A 16,854-nucleotide genomic window follows, 5' to 3' on the forward strand; every position below is an offset into this window, starting at 1 on the left:
CTACAAATAAATGAATAACTAATAGCCAGGGGTAACATACCAACAAATGAATCAGAAAACAAAAATGATAAAATGAGCAATTAAGAGAGGACCTTCTCTCACACCAAGTCGATTGGAGACAGCAATGGTTCAAGCTAACACAATTCAGCAAAATAATTTAGAAATAAATATTCATCATTGGTAACAGCACAAAAGTCATCCGGGCTGGCCCACCAATATTTTAGTATTAGCAAAGTGATGGTTGGCAATGATAAGAATGGTGTATGCAATGTCGCATGTTGTACATTAGGACTGAAGGCTGCTTTTCTCTGAGCATTTTCCTACAATCACACAACAGCGAGCATGGTAATTGGATGTATTGTTGTGAAGCCAAAGAAATAATCAAGGCTGCAGAGTGCACGTTGATAGGGCCATATGTATACATTTTAGTCGTATTGATGAATGCATGCATCTACCCTTGCAACTCTGGAAAAATAAAACATTTTTTTGGAATCCATAGAAGCGGCCACCTTGAACTCTTTTCCATTATCGTGAAGATGTCACGGTGGGATAGTGCTGTCGTTAAAGAAGAGCAGGCTTATGAAAGGAAGTATGTCTGTGGGGCCACACAATGGGGACCCATTGACCTTGAAAACGTTATTATATCTGCCAATTCATATACAAGATGTGATCATTCTGCAATTGCAAAAAAAAGTAATTGAGACTGTACATTAAAAAAGGCAGACAAAGCTAAAATAATTTTAAAAACGGGCTGAATGCATGGCAAAAATACAATCTAAATTAAGTTGTGATACCTACAATAGCAAATTATTTGACTATGAACAATAACAAGCATCACGCCTTTCTTGTGACAAGGCGCCTTTCTTGTGACAAGGCGCCTCAAGGGCCAATATGTTGTCATCTGTGAGGCGTCAGGAGATCCCACAACATAAGATGTGGTGTGCAGAGAGCCTCCACAACACCTGATTGTTCAAAGCAGTGGCGGCCTGTGCATGTCACTCCTAGGCCTTCAGTAGTGCTACGTCGGAATCAGTCCGCAGCTGCCATTGTAAAAAAGTGTGGTGTGATTTACTACACATCCTGTACTGTACTAGAGGGTCCCGTTAGCCCGTAAATAACGTGAAGAAAGAAATACTATCAGTAAACTGTTCAAGTTTTTACCTTGAACGCGTGGATTCTTGATATGGGGTCAGAAGTCAGTCTTTCACACCGCAGAGAAGAATGAAAAACACGGTGGAGAAAGATCAATAATAACCTCATAAATTTGCATCATTTGCTATTTTCTGACATATTCGGAGCTGTCCGACATTTTTCAATGATGTCCATTTTTTTCTTGAAAAGTCCATCTTGAAAATGACTAACAGTAAATCTCCAACCAAATCCATTTCTCCTTCTTCAGCCATTGTGGGTTGACAAAACCGCAATTAAATCAACACAACAATCTATTTGCTTACGGAGCTCGCTCCAGATCCAGTGTGCTTGCAAGTGACAGTATTCTCTGTCACTAGCGGCAAGTGATACTATGATTGACTGGTAACTAACCAATCATGGTCTGCGAAAACTCTGACGTTACCCAGGGCTGCGAGCAGGCCCTGCGCGTCACCAACTCAAAATATGATTGATTAAAGCAACATACAGTAGTTCAGGCAACATGGTCATCGACACCGCAATTAATGCTCCGGGGCCTGCAGACCTGATTGTGGAGGCGTACATGTAGATTTCTGACCCTGGTAACAAATGATGGTGAAAATGTGATTGGTTAAATGCTTCAATACGAAAACACACATCTAGAAGCAGCATAACAGGGGAAAAAGAAGCTGAAAGACACTTTGGAATTATTTAACAAAAATGTATGGGCAAAATATAATTAGCATCAGTCTGTGATTCAGATATTTTTAGGCCAGCAGAGAAGGCTTTGCAGGACCTGACGGCCCACCACTGGGTCAAAGTTATAAGTCAGTCAAATATGTGAAGCGTTTTTGGAAGGAAGGAGTTATCGCTTAGGGAAAAGAAACATTTACAATACAATACAGACTGATACACAGATTTATATATACAGTGGGACCTTGGCTTACAAACTTAATTGGTTCCCAGAGTGTGTAAGGCGAAGTGTGTATCCCAAAAATTAATTTCCCATAGGAAACCATTAAAATGAGAATAATCCGTTCCCAGGTCTCCATGAAACATAATTTTCTACTTTCTAATTTTCTAAGCCTTAAAAAACACAGAATAGACCTTATTTTATGTATAATAAATGTGCCATAGTATTATGATTAAAGAAATAAACTGATCTGTACAATAAAGTCATTTACCTTTGTGATGGTCGTTAATGGCTCCTCAGCATTAAAAACTTGATGAGGAACATGGGCTTTTTTCGCCATCTTGAAGAATGATCCCTTGTCGGTGCTTTCTCTGTGATAATTGTATCTAGTTATTCATCAATTGTTATCTGTTTAGCTGGGTTGATAGCTTTTTGCAAGTGTACAGATGACTTGTGCGGGTTATTTGTGGAGCCTGATTGATGGGATATTTTATCTGTTTTCTATCAATTTTCTCACTATTCTCACACTTTTGTTTTTTTGTTGTTTCAAGCTCTGTCATCTCTCTTTCGTGTGTGTGTTCACGTGGCTTTAACCGAAGACTGGGGGCGGGGAATAGAGGACAAAAACAGAGGCCACCATTTTCTTGTGAGGAGAACGGGCTCGTTCGCGAACGACACATCACTCATTGTGGCAGCTCCGTGTGTATCCCGAAGAATAGTTTGTATGCCAAGGTAAAATTTTCATAAATGTAACGTTCGTAAACCGAAAAGTTCGTAAGCCAAGGGGTTCGTAAAGGATTTACTGTATCTCGAAACCCACCTATTTAAAATTGCATTTTCTGTGTACTACTCTGTCGTTTCTATTTATTATTCTATTTTATTTATTGCATTCTATTTGTGATTGTATTTTATTGATTATAGTACCTATGCCTGTCTGTGACTGTAAAGTGTCCTTGAAAGCTTTGAAAGGCGCTTAAAATGTAATGTATTATTATTATATTATTCATTTATATTATTTGTATTTTGTTTTTCTACTTTCATTCCTTTCATCACTTTGCTTCTGTGAAATGTAAATTTCTCCACTGCGAGAGTAATAAAGGCAAATCCATCCATATAGCGCTTTTACAGCTGAATCTGTAACAAAACGCTTAATATGGTAAGATATCATTTACAGGAAACAAAGCAGTCACATGTCCTCAATTCATACAAAATTCACGTGGCTGATCTGTGTTTACGTTTTCAAAATATTTTTGGGGTGTTAGTTCGCCAACGAGTTGGCCCTATGGAACACCACTACAGCATGAACCTTGTGTGAAGACGTACTTGTGTCATTTTGCCACAACGGTACAGTTGGGAGTTTCAACAGAGATTACCTTTAAACCCCCACAATCAGGTAGTGCATTTGGGCTTTATATGTGGGAGGGTGGGAATTGAGGGAGTAAGGGGTAGGTGGGGGGTCATTATAGTCCGTCAGCCGTCAGGGTGTGGGCCTCCATCTTGCTTAGTGATTGAACGATAAGGCAGGCACAAAGCATGCAGGCGGGTCGTACATCAAGCAAATACAATCCACCTCGGCTTTGCGTCGCATCCCCTAAGGTGATATTGACTCGGACTTGATGAAGAAGTGGCGAGAGAGAAACGTCTGCACTCAGCATGCTCACGTCATTCTTTAATTAATCGCAAGCGCTTCACGGGCCGGAACTGCACTTTGGTGCGCAGCTGCTCCCATATCAAAAGCATGACAGGCAAGTCACAGAGACCCGACCAGATTGATCTGAAAATATTGTAAAATGCTCAAGAAATTTGTGTGGAGAGTCATTCAGGCGTCATTTTTCTTACGAATGTACTATTTCTGTTTTTAACCGACAATTTGTATATATATATATATATATATATATATATATATATATATATATATATTTGCTTCTTGCATTTAGATTAACTCTCTGCTATGATTGCTTGTTTGGTGTGCATGAAATTTAACATAAACTACGAATTCCTTCACTGTCATTCCCAAATTTATTCAGGAATTGAAGAGCATAAATTTGGTCGGGTTTTGGGTTTTCTTGCAGGGGTGTGTCGAGAAAGTGGAGGCAGCATTTGCCTTTTGTACAGCCATTTACAGCTCAGATACGTCCGCACTTATATAACTTAGAAATTAACTCTAGTTTTCTGAAGAAAGAAGACAGCCGTAGGTTTCTAACGCTGCATTGAATGTTTATGTAGTCCTAAAACTCAACATTCTGTGGGTCCTGCAATTTGAATGAAAGTGACAAAAACCCTGGCACTGGAGTGCATCCATTTTTGCACATCGTCTTGCAGTGAATGAGTTAAACCTGAGCTACACTTAGCTTTTTGGGGTTTCTTGACAATGGCCAAGCACACGCAGAAACACATTCAATGGCGGAATGTTGCACAACGGCATAGTGCTGCAAAATTAGTGGGATTAATATTAAAATTATGACAGATGTGTTAGCATCTGTGTGCTCTTGTCGCCACCATTTTATTTTTAGTTCTTTAGTTCTTTTTTCTTTTTGCGTGTGTGTGGCTCTCACTGAAAAAACATTTATAAATATTTTACTTTTATGGCTCTCTTAGTCAAAAAGGTTCCCGACCCCTGGTTTAGAGATTTAATGGCGACAGGGGAAGAAGCTGTTTGAATGTCTGCTGGATTTGGTGCGCATGGATAGGTTGTGCCTGCCTGAGGGAGTAGCTGGAAAAGGTGGTGGGCAGGGTGCGGAGGGTCCAGTAGGATTTTCCGCACTCATTGATTTTTGCAGTGTGCAAGTCAAGGTCATAATCAATGTCATAATTATTACAGGATGAATACACATCATTTGCAATATTTTTTTTCTTTTTTTTTTTTCTTTTTTTTTTTTTTTTTTTTTTTGAGGGGGGGGGGTGGGTTACACAACTATTGCTGCTTTAGCCAGCTGTACCAGAATGCTGTTGTTTCCCTGCTGGTAGTTCGTGAGCTGAGCAAGACCACCTGGCCCCAGGAACATTCTTGTCCTGCTAGGTGGGTGCAGTGTTTAAATCTCCACAGTTCTGGTTTGATTTTATGTTTTCACAAAAACACAACCAAAACCCCGCAGGTTGATTTTATTTTTTTATTTATTTCAGCATAGGACTCTCAGAAACAGTTGGAGCCCAATGCTGTCCGAGACTTGCTGCCGTGTTTGTTCACTCCTAATTGCCTGCTGTCAAAATTTCTTGAGTGACATGATAGCAGGAAATAGGACGGGGCATGTATGAACCTCATTAACCCATCATTCAGTGGCGGCAGATGAAGCAGACCGTAACACAGAGTTACATGGGAAGTGATTAGTCGTGTCACTGGTGGGTTTTGATGCAAGGTTGAGATCTTGATAATAATGGTTTATTCAATAGAATTGGCTGTCATGGGGCACTTTTATTTATTTTTTTACGATCAACTAACTCCTATTCCGACAAATCAGTAATTAGACGTGGTGACACGTTGGTTTAGAATATATCAAATGATCTGAGTCTTTATGGGGGCAGTGCCCACTTGTCATATACAGAGTACCACTTTCACCATTTAAAACTGATTTCTTTCTCAACTCGCCCCAAAGAAATAAAAGAAGAGGTGGGGAAGTCGGGTTTCACCTCATCACCCAAAAATACAAAGTCAGCCGTCATATCCCAAACCCCGCAGCCACAGTACCAATTTACGGAGTGGCTGTTATGGCCATGTCGAAATGTGAATCGTGCAGCCTAAATGAGTCCTACCGAGAAAATGAGATTCTTGGAGAGAGCATTAAAAATACAAAGAATATACAGCGAAAGAACCCAGAGGGTGCATATCACTGAGATGTGAGCCATACATAATGCACAAGTCTGAAGATGCCATCTCAAATATGGTAATAAGACACTGGAATGGGAGGTGGGGCGGGACAGGGGGAGTGGGTGGGGTGGTCTAGCTAATGGATCAGCACATTAAGTACACTTCTGCCAGATGAAGCAGCATAAAATAAGAGGGTAAATTGGCTAGATTGTTAATGTCGCCAGACTGAGCTATTTGAATGATGCTTTCATTATTTATCAAGAATCTCTCCATCTAAGTCACAAAGGCCCAGGAGTTTAATTTACAGTAACTAATTACATAAGTAAAACGTAGCACAAATATATTGGAATTAAAAAGTAGGCTGCTTTCAAAATCAATTTTAAAATGAAAACAGACTCGAATTGAATTCAAGTCAGGCTTATTGTCAAATAAGATGTCTTTGTGCAACGTACAGCACAGCACCGCTATCAACAAAACAGTCAAGGTAAAAAACAAGGCAATAAAATAACAATTTAACCACAGTGTATTTTCCGATGCCTGAATTTGCATTATCCAAATATAACAAACAATTGGATTTCATGAAATTCGGCTTGTTCTAATGCATTAAGTCAAATGTGTGTATTCTTGCCAAGCTTTGCAAGGTGATGGTGGTGGTAGTGCACCCCAAAAAAGCAGGCAGGGTTGAGGAACAGGGTGTGTTTGACAAATTGTATTAAAAAAAGTCGGCAGGAACAAAAACAACAGAGTCATCAGAACAAAAATGTCAAAAGGAGCGAACAAAACTGAGTAAAACATGACAAGACAAAACAAACCTGACAACGTGAAACAAACAATGACCCGATACTTATCGGTCGTGCCGGGAGTCCTTTTAACTGCCACTCATTAAAACAACCAACCTGTTGGTCGCAAACAGAAACCTGACAATTCGGGTGCCTTAACATGACTAAAACAGACTATCGGTGGGGGTAGAAGCACTTCTGATCATAATGAGTTAAGATAGTGCTGATAATTGCCTTTGAATTAACACGTTGGTCATTCAAGCACCGCCAAATGCAGAAAAAAGATGGCCGTTTGTTAAAGCAGAGAATCAATATGCGCTTCCGTTTCACAAATCCCTTCTCACCTTTCCTGAGCAGATGGCTTACTCGAAAGAGAGAGCGAAAACAAAAAACACCAACCAGTAATCATATGTGCAATAAATGGTGCTGGTTATGTTCCTGTGGAGTGACGACAGATGGCGTGGGTGATAGTCCTGCCTCGGCGTGTGTGTGTATGGTCATTTTTGAGACACCCTCACGCCGCCCCCGATGGGTACTTGTTAAGCACAGCGGTTGTCAACCCCTACCGCCACGGCAACTTTCCAAAGGAGCCCGAAATCACACAGAGTGTCTTTCGTTGACATCTCATTACTGTAGAGTGTCGATGCTATATCGTGCGAGAGTTTAAGCTGGGTAAAAAAAAATGAAAGTAAACAATCTCTACATCTCAATCAGTTTGCCGTTGACTCCCACTGTTTTGTCTGTTGCTGGGAAATGATCATGTGGGCGATGTCAGCGGAGGTGCTCTCAATTGGCTCATTTTTTAAAAAGTTTGAGAAAAATCCTGTCATTAGCTCATCATCAATTTAATCAGCACTCAACACAAAAGAGGCAAGAGGTGTGCGCCCATGTTAAAGTGTGGGCAGACAAGTACATTCTTCGGTTATGATGAAGGATTCCTGCCTTTTGCTGAAATTCAAATGCGACTTTTCATTCAGTGTGATAGAAAAGACTGAAGGCCAGTGGTTGGCTGAGACCTCATCCAGGTTTTAAACACCATTGAATTGCAAGTTAATCTCTGAAAATGCTGTCGCCATTGATGGCATCAAGGAAGAGATCCTATCTGGTATACATCACCTCAAAACAACTCTGAAACCTCTAAACCACCGGTGTCAAAGTCAAGGCCTTGGGGCCAAATGTGGTCTGCGATATCATTTTATTCGGCCCACGAAAGCCAATAAAGCTTATGAAATTCCATGATGTTTGCTAAAGTCCAAACCAAAATTTAAAATTTCAAAACTAGTTAATCATTAAATTGTTGTGCGCTCTAGATGAAATATGTCGAGAGGATGAAACATGATAATGGCTTTCCCCAAATTCATAAGATTACCCAAGAGGAAACCGTAACTACAATGTGGCCCTTGCTCTAAATACTAAAATATCAGTTCCCAATGAATATATCTCACTTTAAAAAACAAAACATTGTACTCACAAAATATGCTGATGCAGAGTAAGAACATCTCCTTTCTTTGCTTCAGCCACCGTGTGTCGCACCCATTAATGTGTTCCTGAAAGTGCCAACAAAATTGCTTTTAAAACAATGCTACTTATCTGTCGGAGTATTTGTATGTATCATTTTTTAATATGATTACCGTATTTTCCGGTGTATAACAGGCACCGGAGTATGAGTTGCACCCTCAATGAATGGTGTATTTTCAAACATTTTCCACATCCAAAGTGCCTTGGACTACAAGGTACACCTTCAATAAATGAAAAGTGTCATTCAAATATATGTCAATATATAAATGTTTTCCGAATATAAAGGCATGTCGAATTACAAGATGCTACAGTAGAGGCTGGGGTTACACACTACTTTATCTACAGGGGGAAATGAAGGGTAACGCAGGGTCATCTTTTGAAGAAAATCAAGGCTGTGTGCGCCTTATACTGTATACCGGCAAATATGGCACTATGAACACGAACGCATTAGCACTTAGAAGCTGTGCTTTATGTACATCCATGACGTGACTTTTTTTAAGTATTAAAAACGTTCATGAGATTTTTCCAGATTTGTATAATTAGTTGAAATGTCACCTGACACAGACGATCGTTCCTCTGGTGAATTCAGATTCGATTCCCTTTACTCCCGGGCTTGAGTTAGATCCCTACATTCATCCAGTCTTTGGCCTCATACACTGTAAAGGATACGATCTGAGCAATCCTTTAAACACAGAGATCAGGATAAGTTGAGCACATCCATTAGCTGATTGGCATCAGCTGTTTCATTCAAGGTTCACAATCAACGGCTCATTGTGTCCCGGCTCGGCCACCGGCGAGTAATCATCAGTCGTACCTGTCGCAACGCAAAGCCCACAGTCACAAATAGAACAGAGCATGTCTTAATGCCAGACAAAGGCAGCTTTGGCATGATTAACTAGCCTCACTTCCGACACGTTACATTGCTTTTGCCTGCCAGCCAATTTTGTTGCCCAAAGGAATAGGGACTGAAGTAGTGTTGATTGCATATGCTTCACCCCCCCCCCCCCCCCCCCCCGCCCCCCTCCTTTTTTTCCTCACGTGGATCACAAGTCCAACTGTGTGCAAGCATATGGGAGCGCATCTCAGAATATGTGAAGTCTGGTTTTGCTGTTTGTCTTTTGACTCAAATGAAAAACTAACGCAAAACAAACGGGACACACATCCGAAATCCTTTGGAATTTAAAGAAAAATGTTCTGCTTACGTGAAATCATTTAAAATATTTTTTCCAAGATGAATTTACAAGAAAGAACCATATTATTGTAGTTAGGAGCAAGTGCGCTCGGTAAAATACACATTTTTTTAATATTGGGGTTGGGGTGGTTTACCTACCCACCACGCAAACTGACAATTTGGTTCAAGATTCTAGAACCAAATGGTCAGTTCGCAAAATTTTGCATACTCGACACGGTAGCCAATCAGAAGCCTGCTTTGTGCTTCGGACTTTCCCAAGCGTTATAAAGACGTGCATTTGCATGCCATTTTACAAAATACAGTAAAGTCTCGTTATATCGATATCGGATATATCGATAGTCCCGGTTATATCGATACTATTTCTATGCACACACGGAGAAAATTACATGCTAACAGGGTCGGATATATCGATAGTCCCGGTTATATCGATATTTTTTCGGACTCCCTTGAATATCTCGTTGAAAGTCTCGTTATATCGATACTCAAGGGAGTCCGAAAAAATATCGATATAACCGGGACTATCGATATATCCGACCCTGTTTGCATGTAATTTTCTCCGTGCGTGCATAGAAATAGTATCGATATAACCGGGACTATCGATATATCCGATATCGATATAACGAGACTTTACTGTATTTAATCACCACCACGTATTACCCAGAGAATGCGCAATAAATTAACGAATAACTAGTTTTCAAATTTGAAGTAAAAAAATAATCACTGTTATTGTGGATTACATGGGACAATTTAAAATGTTGGCTCGGACTTTAGCAAGCATAATGGAATTTCACGAGTTTGATTTGCTTTCGTGGGCTGAATTAAATGATGTGACTTTCAAACCGATGTTCCCGAAGGTCAACGCAAAAAAAAAGGTACATTTTGATTATCTAGAAATCAAAATGCTAAAGCTAGTTTAGTATGACTTTGGTGGGGCGCTCTACACCACAATAGGTGATTTGTAATATTTTATTGCATGCTCCCAACACATCTGTTCATCTGCTGGAAAAATTAAAACAGATCTTAACACTACCTAAAGGCAGGTCCCAAACGTGGTGGTGTTGATTCTGACCTCTGCGAGTTTGTGTGGTAGATGTCATCCATAAATTTCGCAATCCATTTTAACTCATTCACTGCCATTCACAAATTTGTTCGGGAATCGAAAAGCATTACGTTGAGCGCCATTCCCCAATTTGTTAGGGTTTTTCTTCATGCATGAATGCTGATAAAGCACTGGGCAAGCCTCTGGCAATGTTTTTCCTCCAATAAGGGGGCCGCATTTGCTTTTTGGACAGCCACCCCCATTTCAAGCTCGGATAACTTCAGACCCATTTAATTTAGGAATTAACTATTTTTTTCCGATGAAAGAAGATAATCTGAGGTTTCTTATGCTGCATTGAATGATTATGTATTCCTAAAACTTTCTGTGGGTCCTGCAATTTGAGTGAAAATGACAAAAACCCTGGAGTGGACACATTTTCGCACATTGTCTGGCAGTAAATGAGTCAATCAGCGAACAAATCAATTACTTGAAGAAAGAATCGTTATCATTGCAAAAATATTTTAACAGGCAAGGCGCCAAGTACCAATTCCAATTCCTTTTTTCCAAGTATTTATTATTAATTTACATGAGTAGAAGTTTATTTCAACAACTTGAGCTACGGAAGCGTGTCTCTCACTGGCAATTGACGGATTACATTGTTTAAGGAAACTAGCTATTTATCTCCGGACATACTTGTTCCCCATAAGTTACAACCGCCTCAACCTGTACAAAAGGATGCCATTGGCCAACCGTTCCCACTCTCCTATCTCAGCCAAAGTGCGGATCGATGGTGGGTCGATTCTCTGCGGGTAATTTGACAAGTGCTTTCATCTGGATGCGGCCCAGCCTTCTCCTTTGTGTCGTTATTACCGATTAAGTCGATGCCCCAAGAAGCTGACCCGCAGTGGAAGGATTCAATGATAACCTGAACTACAGACAATTCCCCTATTATCTCCTCATCTCTTCCCCGTCTTACAGCTCGTCGATGCCCCTAACTGATTCATCATTTTCCCAGGTTCAGCTCCCGGGTCTTTTTTTTTTCATTCCGAAAGTCCGCTTTAATGAAGTGAAAGGTGAACGGTTGTCCAAACTGTGGCCCGCACAATATTATCACATTCATACAAAGGCAAATATGGAGTTACGCCCTACATCCTGAAATTCGTAACGACCTCTCCAAATTTATCACTCTTCCCACCTTCTCACCAATGACTACTTGGTTATTTTTGTGTGTCATGTTTTGTGTATAATTTATATTTGGGGTGCCTGGGTTGACGGTCCCATTTAGACAGCAAGGGGGTGATACTAATTTTCTTGGTAGGTCACTTTGGATTTCTGTCTTCCTTCAGAGGGCCGTTAAAACCGATAAATGTTTCAAGTAGTATATTTCATCAAAGTATTATTACTTATAAACAAACAATTGACTAAATCAGTAATTTGTTCAATTTGTTATTTGTTCAATTACTGTTCAAGTAAGTGTGAACAGGGTCACGAATTTCTTGCAAAATCGTACTGTTATTGCATGACACATTTCAATACAGATTTTAACACGGATCACTGAAGCTATGGCGGGCCGAATATGGCCCCCGGGCCTTAAGTTTGACACATTCCACTAAGCTGCAGGGTGTCGTAGTGCAGTTCTATTTATTTATATAGTTCGTTTGTTTCCCCTGAACCACAACACAAATCAATAACGGAAGAAAGTGGGGGTGGGGAGGAGATTCTCACTTTTGTACTCGTTAAAGGTAATGAATGTAAATTATTTCACCATCCTGGCAGTCTTAAACAAAAAACATTTGGTCCTGATATTGTTGTTCCCATTTCCCCATTTTTGTGGGATGAAATAATGACTGCACTGTTGACCTTTTCCTCAAAACAATTTACTTTGAATCATGTCAAAATGTCATGACGTACAAAATCAAACTGTAACAAGGCAAAATTAAGTTTCTGTTTTAGTGGTTGTTGTGTGCGAGGAACTAAGTCTCTCAGGAAAATAGATTCAGCCTGCATTGCAGTAACACGTCGCCGGCACAAGCGAGACACCTTCCATTCTCCACGGCAACTAGTTTATTATTCTTTTCATGTCCTTCGAAAGAACAATTGTGCCTGCTCCAAGGTCAGAGCTGAAAACTCGCAGTGACCAAGCATGTATATTGCTGTTTCTACATGTTTCGAAACAAAGGTTATTCACGCTTCTCGTTGCTTGCCGTGACCTTTTCTTGATCTTGCGAATTTGTAAAGAACAAATCTTTGGAAGCATTCTTCGCCCTTGAATGAGAAATCAAGATGTTTGTGCATCTCTGTATTTGTTCCGGGGGACTATAAAAAAAACATTTAGTAAAAAGAACATGCATCTTGGTGGATAATGATGCATTCATCTTTGGGAGTTTAAAACACAAACAAATACAGTAAAGTCTCGTTATATCGATATCGGATATATCGATAGACCCGGTTATATCGATACTATTTCGATGCACGCACGGAGAAAATTACATGCAAACAGGGTCGGATATATCGATAGTCCCGGTTATATCGATATTTTTTCGGACTCCCTTGAATATCGATATAACGAGACTTTACTGTATGTAAGTTGTCCATCATCATATGTCAGTCATTTTATCAAGATGAACCAAAGTGAAATCATCAGCCTCACAATTGAAGTTAGTATTTTTGCTGTGTGATGGCAAAAAAAAGTAAAAGTTCCAGTTGCATTTATGTATTTATTTATGTATTTTCATTTATGTATTTTCATTCATGTATTTATTTAATGTATTATTCAATATATATTTATTCATTTCTTTATATATTCATTTATTCTTAATTTTTAATTCTTTATTGATTATTATTATTATTATTATTATTATTATTATAAATGAAAAATAATGTTAAATGTTTAAAGTGTATTTTTTAAGTTATTTTTATTATTTAATTTTTATTGTTTGAATTTTATTTTTACTGCAGTATTTTTTTTAGGTTTGCATTGTGTTGTCCGAAGCTTGTTTTGAAGCTTAAATAACACAAACAACCTAGATCGCAGCGGTGTTTGTAATCGCGATTAAAGAGAAAGCTCCAATGCAGTGTGACTGTGTGAGGTCCCCCAATTTTCTTTAAATTCATAAACAATTGCTAATGTCGCAGTTTTCATGAGAACATTCACAGTTAAATATGTCAGGTTAAAAAAAATCCAAATCCAAAAAATGCTCTGACGTAAAAATAATTATTGTAATGCCTGTTCATCCAATCTGTTCATATTAAAGTCATTCACTTTGTTATTTGAGTATAAGGCGCACCCCCAATGAATGGTGTATTTTCAAATTAGTTCAATATTTAAGGTGCACTGGATCATAAGGCACTCCTTCAATGAATGAAAAAACGTTTTCCAAATGTAATATATAAATATAGAAATGCTTTATAAGACACACCACAATATAAGGCACACCACATTATAAGGCAGTACAGTAGAGGCTGGGCTTACGCATGACTTCTTCTACAGGGCGAAATGAAGTCCTGTGTTAAAGGCACAGGTTATCTTTTGAAGAAAATGAAGGCTTTTGGGTGCGCCTAGACCGGAAAATATGGTACTTGTTTTTAAAGAAAGTATTCCAGTCAAGTACTGTACTGTCCGCCAGTGCATTCATTTTATCGAAAGTCACAAATATCAAACTTTTCTGAGTGTTTGACATTGACATTCAATAAGCTCTCTTCATATCTGGAGAATCATCATCGCGTTTGAAAATAAAAGTTTCTGGTTGGGTTTGGGAGGGGTTTGGGATTGTCATCCTTCGTCCATCTGTCAGTCCATGTTGTATCTGTCAGAGGCTTTTGTCTCTTGCTCGACTGGCTCTCTGGGAGAGCGCCTGCCTGCGTGACACAGTCTGTCAGACGGTCACTCGCTTTAATGGCGGCCCCTGTCAGATCAGTCCCGGTGAATGTTGTCAGGCTCCTTTTCCATCTGTCAGCTCCATCTTTGTCTGACTAACTCTATCACCTTATAAGTCTAACAAGAGCATTTGGTGATTATGATGCGTTTTTTTAAATGTGGCGTTAAACTAAATAGTGGAGAGAAAAAAATATTTCATGTAAAAGTTACTACAATGATGAAACAAATTGGCGGCTGGCTGACTGCCTGTAAATTAGTAGATACACACATTTTGGTGTCGCCACACTATCAAAATAGGTCATTTCAGCTAAACAACATTTTCTACAACCGCCATCTGGTTTGAACCGCCCAACATGTCACTACAATATACTTTGTCATATTTGTTGGAGGAAAAAATATATCAAGACGCGCACGCACACACGCGCACGCACACACGCACACACGCACACACGCACACACACACACACACACACACACACACACACACACACACACACACACACACACACACACACACACACACACACACACACACACACACACACACACCTGTGGCAACAACCTCCTAAATAAGCCGACTTCTTTCGGAGGCTACAGCTTGTCCTTCCAAATATACTTTTCCCACAAGTACTGCAAAAGTCTGCATCTTCTCTCGGCTTGACAAGTACACATCTTCACAAGCCTGCATAGTGAGGACACAAGTATTAAGTGCACATTATTGGACACATTCCTTCACATACATATCCATTCAAGCATACATTTTCAGAATAGAATTTAAAAAAAAACTCTCAAATTTATGTCTTCACAAGCACAGAATGTCTTAGGGAGAAATTCTGCCAAATATTCAATATATGGGCGGGTCAGAAAAGTTCAATGATTTATTTTTTATGTTTTTTTTAAAATACTTTTATTTTCATATCCTCTGTCAGTTCATCCAGTATTGAATAGAGCGTGTTAGGATGAGTCCAGACTTGCTCGAGAGAATCAACAGCGCTCAAATAAACAGTCTTGAGATAAATGACCCGACACGGCTCAGGTTGACATTCCAAAGTCATGTTGAATGCATTCTCACATAGGGTAAAGAGGGTGGGGAAGACGGGGAAGACAATCAAACAGAATTCCTACAAAGATATCCTGCATGATTTTTCTTTGTTGGAGCATGAAAGCAGAGACAAGAGCTGTGGAAGGAAAAGTCATTGCCGCTTCACCATGACAGCATCCCTCCTAACCAACACGATTGCAGACAGGTACCAGGCCAAAAAGAGCATCACCGAGCAAGTTTTGATTTATGCAGGTGCACAGTTTGCCGCATGAACAAAGGGAAGCGAAAAAGTCGCGCTCGTTCCTTAACATACCGCAAGCAGAAACTAACCCCATAAATCGCCACACACCACCTGCACCGTGACTTGAATCGGTTTATTTCTATATTCATTATATATATATATATATATATATATATATATATATATATATATATATATATATATATATATATATATATATATTTCCATATACATTTCGCCGCAGTCGGTTGAAAAAGAAGCTGAGTGGGTGTCGTTGAAAGGCTTCGCCCTCCTCATCATCTCCTGAGAGAGAAAAATTAATTTTGTCAGCGTGACAGCAGTTCACCTCCACGTGCTTTTCAACAGAATAATAATGTTATATAGTTACGGCACGCAGCCGTTGTTATGACCTCTGTCAATTTATTCCATGATAAAAACAAAAAAGAAAGAAATGATGATATTTTCTGTACCGAAACATACATTAGAAATGTAGACGGAACAAGAGTTTAATTCAACACAATAATTTGGCGTATACAATAACAAATTGTATACGCCAGGTCAACAATAGATTAACTGAATTATCAATATACAAGCATTGAAAAAAAAAAATAATCATCATCATCATCATATTCATAATAATCATAATAATCATCTTTTTTGAATGTTTCTGTGCCGATGACCATTTTGTGTTTGAGGGCCTTTTACTGAGTGAGTTGCTTGTTCTGTAGCTACAAAGGGACATAAGTCTTCTTGTGCCGGTCCCAAGCCTGGATAAATACAGAGGGTTCTGTCAGGAAGGGCATCCGACGTAAAGGCTTGGCCAAAACAAACATGCGGATCAAACCTCTAAAGATGGAGGACACTGATTTGCTGTGGCGACCCCTTGAAGGGAAAAGCCGAAAGGAAAAGAAGAAGATCATAATCATCATACTACTACTACTACTACTACTACTACGAATAATAATAATAATAATAATAATAATAATAATAATAATAATAATAATAATAATAATTAGACTTACATTCTTAATAATAATACAGACTTACATTATTGTTTTAAATTACTGATGACTGATCAACACTCGACATCAGCTACATTGCTGTCAAACATTTTAAGAAACACTGCGCCAATCCTTACAAAATGAGCTAACTTTGTGCCAGATTTGGTCAAACGGTCTAAAAAAATGAAGGCTGAGTGGAAATAGTGAATCGAACACAGACTTAGACAATCACAAAGGCAGCCTTCCTCTTAACTCATTCACCGCCAAACGTGCAAAAATGTGCCTACTCCAATGCCAGGGTTTTTGTCATTTTCACTCG

The 16,854-nt window shown here is 39.2% G+C and overlaps 1 protein-coding gene across 2 annotated transcripts in view; it reads right to left on the minus strand.

Annotated features, from left to right (window-relative positions):
- Positions 1–16,854, minus strand: part of astn2 (astrotactin 2) — a 287,375-nt gene that overhangs the window by 252,359 nt on the left and 18,162 nt on the right. Inside the window, exons 2-5 of one of the 2 annotated variants that reach the window (XM_089020241.1) lie at positions 14,801–14,933; positions 8,699–8,825; positions 8,257–8,364; positions 8,097–8,172 (exon numbers count right to left, since the gene is read on the minus strand). The gene's annotated coding sequence lies outside the window, so the exon portion shown is untranslated. The remainder of the gene's footprint in view (positions 1–8,096; positions 8,173–8,256; positions 8,365–8,698; positions 8,826–14,800; positions 14,934–16,854) is intronic. The other variant, XM_089020242.1, reaches the window with a different exon arrangement.

This window comes from Hippocampus bargibanti, linkage group LG18 (genome assembly GCF_051943395.1).
Source record: "Hippocampus bargibanti isolate YZ-2025 linkage group LG18, ASM5194339v1, whole genome shotgun sequence".
NCBI lineage: Eukaryota > Metazoa > Chordata > Actinopteri > Syngnathiformes > Syngnathidae > Hippocampus > Hippocampus bargibanti.